Source organism: Danio rerio, chromosome 6 (genome assembly GCF_049306965.1).
Source record: "Danio rerio strain Tuebingen ecotype United States chromosome 6, GRCz12tu, whole genome shotgun sequence".
Classification (NCBI taxonomy): domain Eukaryota; kingdom Metazoa; phylum Chordata; class Actinopteri; order Cypriniformes; family Danionidae; genus Danio; species Danio rerio.
Genome location: NC_133181.1, coordinates 56,105,412 through 56,108,470, shown reverse-complemented (window position 1 = coordinate 56,108,470; position 3,059 = coordinate 56,105,412).

Genomic DNA, 3,059 nt, shown 5'->3' with positions numbered 1-3,059 from the left:
TCAATCTGCCCAGTTGGTGGAATGAACTCCCTAACTGCATTAGAACGGCAGAGTCACTCGCTGTCTTCAAGAAATGACTAAAAACTCAACTATTTAGTCTATACTTTACTTCCTAATCTGCAATTGCCTCTCTCGCTCCACCGATTACTGTACTCAAAAAAAAAAATAATAACATTACTAATGCTTTGCTTCTTACACTTTACACACCTGAAACTTGCCTACAGCACTTATTCATTGTTGCTCTTATAGTTGTGTAAATTGCTTCCTTGTCCTCATTTGTAAGTCATGAACACACTTGTTTGTAGAGCAAGTAATTGAAGCATTTTCTGCTGTTTATTATTCCTATAGTCATTTCTCACATAGGCAACTTAACTGAACAACAATCGCAAATACGAGCATACTTCCACATCGCAGAATAAGGTCAATACAGTAAATGCTTCTAAAGGGTTTGTTCACCCAAAAAAAAAAAATAATGAAAATATACTCACTATTTACTTGCCCTCAATTAGTTCCAATCTTCAATGAGTTTCTTTGTTTGCTGAACCTAAAAGAAGACATTTTGATTAAAGTTGGAAACTGGTAACCATTGACTCATAATAGGGAAAAAATACTTTAGAAGTCAATGGTTACCGGTTTCCAACATTCTTCAAAATATCCTCTTTTATGTTCAACAGAAGAAAGAAACTCGTAAAGATTTGTGACAAGTTAAAAGCGGGAAAGTAATGACAGAATTTCAACACAATCTCATGGCAATTTGTAACTTTTTGATTTAGTAGCCAATTCAAATGAATTCGTACGATCTAATTCGTACAATTTAGTACGATTTGATTATCGCCCAATGATGGTGGGGTTAGGTGCCACGCCTCCTTTTTAAAATCGTACATTTTCGTACGACTGAACTCATACGAATTCGTACGAATTAGCCACTAAACTGGCAAAACGTAAAATACTTACGTTTCCTCGTGAGATCAGGCTGCAGAATTTTCAGTTTTGGGTGACATTTTGGGTAAAACAACTTTTTTATTGTAACATTTTTTGTGAACTGAAGCATTGTGGTTAATAATGTCAGTTTAATAAAACATTTGACGGTGTGCCTCATGATTACAGGCTCAGGTAACTTTGTTTTTTCATACCTCTTTTTTACACTCTTCTAAGGCCAGTAAAGATGTTAATGCAGCTGTTTGTTTGTGAATAAAATGACAGTGTGAGACACACAATCCTTCAGTTGTTGAACTTTCTCATTCAATGCTTCGCGCTGGTGGAATGATTTTCCCATTCACACACACGCAGACTGCTGATTCCCAATTACAATTACATTATGCAAGTTTGAGTGTGTCACTGCATCAGTGGTTAGCACTGTCGCCTCACAGCAAGAAGGTTGCTGGTTCGAGTCCCGGCTGGGGCAGTTGGCATTTCTGTGTGTGTGGAGTTTGCATGTTCTCCCCTTGGCATGGGTTTCCTCCAGGTGCTCCGGTTTCCCCCACACTGCGCTACAGGTGAATTGAATAAACTAAATTGGCCATGGTGTATGAGTGTGTGTGAATGCGAGAGTGCATAGGTGTTTCCCAAAACTGGGTTGCAGCTGGAAGGGCATCAACTGTGTAAAACATATGCTGGAATAGTTGGCAGTTCATTCCGCTGTGGTGACCCCTGATGATTAAGGGACTTAACCTAAGGAAAATGAATGAGTGTGCCTCACACAGGTGAGTGGGCTTGACAAACCACCTGTAGAAGATACACTCTTTCACCTCTCTGACACTTTAACTGACACTTGCATTAGTTTTGCATATTTACACAAGACACTTTCTCACTCCATATGTAAAAAGAAATTGTATTTATGAAGTGTGCTTCACACAGGCGAGTGGGCTCGACAGTCCACATGTAGAAACACTTTTTTTCTGTCTATCAAAAAAAAACTAACCTAATATTTTCCGTCATTAACAGATTTTTTTTCAGCAGTGACAGAAAAATTTGAAGGTGATCCGTCATTTTGAGGGGGATCTATTTTAATTTATTGCTAACTGTAATTCCCACTCCTGTCCAGCTGATGGCGACTGTCCTTGTTTTGTCTCCTCTTGTCACTGCTGCGTAGTTGCAAAAATGTCACAGCAGCTGAGTGTGAGAAGTTTCTTTAAATGGCCAAATAGTTGTGATATTAATAATAAAGGAGCAGTGGATGATGAAGAACAAACAGACAAAACTCCTCAGTCGCCGAGCTGTTACGGGCCAACCAAGTGGCAGCAAGGAGGTCAGGTGCTTTGGAGTGCGTTGTGCGCTGAGCACTACCGAACGCAGGTGCAGAACTTAGGAGCTCATGCTGCAGTATTTTTTCCCGGTGAAACGAGTGCTTGCAACATCAGTAAATCCCACATTCAGAGAATCCAGCAAACTTCTGATCACTTCCTTAGGAGAAATGTTTCCTAACTATGAAACGCTTCTGAAGTTGCTCTAGTAAGTCCGGTTTCCAGTGTGGCAGCAGAACGGAGCTTCAGCCGCTAGAACAAAATTAAAACTGTCACGAGAAGTCGACTTTCTGAGGCAAAGACACAAAATTTAATGACAACTGCCTCTGCATCAGTATCTCTTGATGCGCTTGATCACGCACAGGCAAGCACAGTTCAGGTCGACGCAGGAGGAAGATATGAGTTTAGGCAGATATGAGTTTTTGTTCGTTTGTCAAATAAATAAATGAATAATTTAGCCTATATGCTCGTCGTGCCATTTAATTATTAAAATATGACTGAAAAAAGCGATTAGAAAATATGCTAATTAAATGACTGTCAATAACAGGTTATGACGATTTTTACAACCCTCTTCGTCAAAATTTCGGACAATGACAAAGTCTAACGCAACCTCTGCCCCCCTTACTCTAGGACTTAATTCTCTGAGCACTAACAGTTTGTTTGTATAATTAGCACTCCTCGTGTGTGTGTTTCCTCTTCTTGTTGAATCGCTGAATGCCTCCTCAGTTGAAAGTGGTTTTAGACAAAATGTCTGCTAAGACAAAATATAAACGTAAAAACAAAAGAGTCACTAGTTTTCAAGAACACATGCAAACA